The sequence below is a fragment of the Jatropha curcas genome, chromosome 4 (assembly GCF_041381405.1).
Source record: "Jatropha curcas cultivar XTBG-Jc1 chromosome 4, XTBG_Jcur_1.0, whole genome shotgun sequence".
In the NCBI taxonomy this organism is placed as follows: Eukaryota; Viridiplantae; Streptophyta; class Magnoliopsida; order Malpighiales; family Euphorbiaceae; genus Jatropha; species Jatropha curcas.
In genome coordinates this window covers 5,140,912-5,141,460 of record NC_143154.1, presented here as the reverse complement: position 1 = coordinate 5,141,460, position 549 = coordinate 5,140,912, and the positions used below count along the sequence as shown (strand labels likewise).

Sequence of the window (549 nt, the reverse complement as noted above, 5' to 3'; positions counted from 1 at the left end):
TCACCAATTTTTTGGAAATTTGTGACACATTCAAGCAAAACGGTGTTTCTGAAGATGCAATCAAGCTGAGACTTTTCCCTTTTACTCTTAGGGATAAGGCAAGGTCTTGGTTACAATCATGTCCAGCTAGAAGTTTCACAACATGGGATGAGTTAGCTCAAAAATTTCTAGCTAAATTCTTTCCATCCTCAAAAACCACCAAGTTGCGCAATGAGATAATGACATTTGCTCATCATGATCAAGAGAGCCTGTATGAAGCTTGGGAAAGATTCAAGGACTTGTTAAGAAAATGCCCACATCACAGTTTGCCCAAGTGGTTACAGGTGCAAACTTTCTATAATGCATTATCTCCTAACATCAAAATTACTTTAGATGCAGCTGCAGGTGGATCCTTTGAAAAGAAAGGGATTGATGAGGCATATGAGTTGATAGAAGAGATGGCAAGCAACAGCCATTACCAAAACAATTCCGAAAGAAGAAGAACCGCAGGAGTCTATGAAATAGACGCCATTACAGCACTTAATGCCAAGGTAGATAACATGGTAAGGA

General features: G+C 39.3%; 1 non-coding gene across 1 annotated transcript; it reads right to left on the bottom strand.

Moving 5' to 3' along the window:
• Positions 1 to 200: 200 nt before the first annotated feature.
• LOC149496747 (small nucleolar RNA R71) lies at positions 201 to 306 on the bottom strand. Its single transcript, XR_016320696.1, has one exon. It is a non-coding gene; the product is annotated as a small nucleolar RNA R71 (small nucleolar RNA).
• Between the last annotated feature and the right edge of the window lie 243 nt (positions 307 to 549).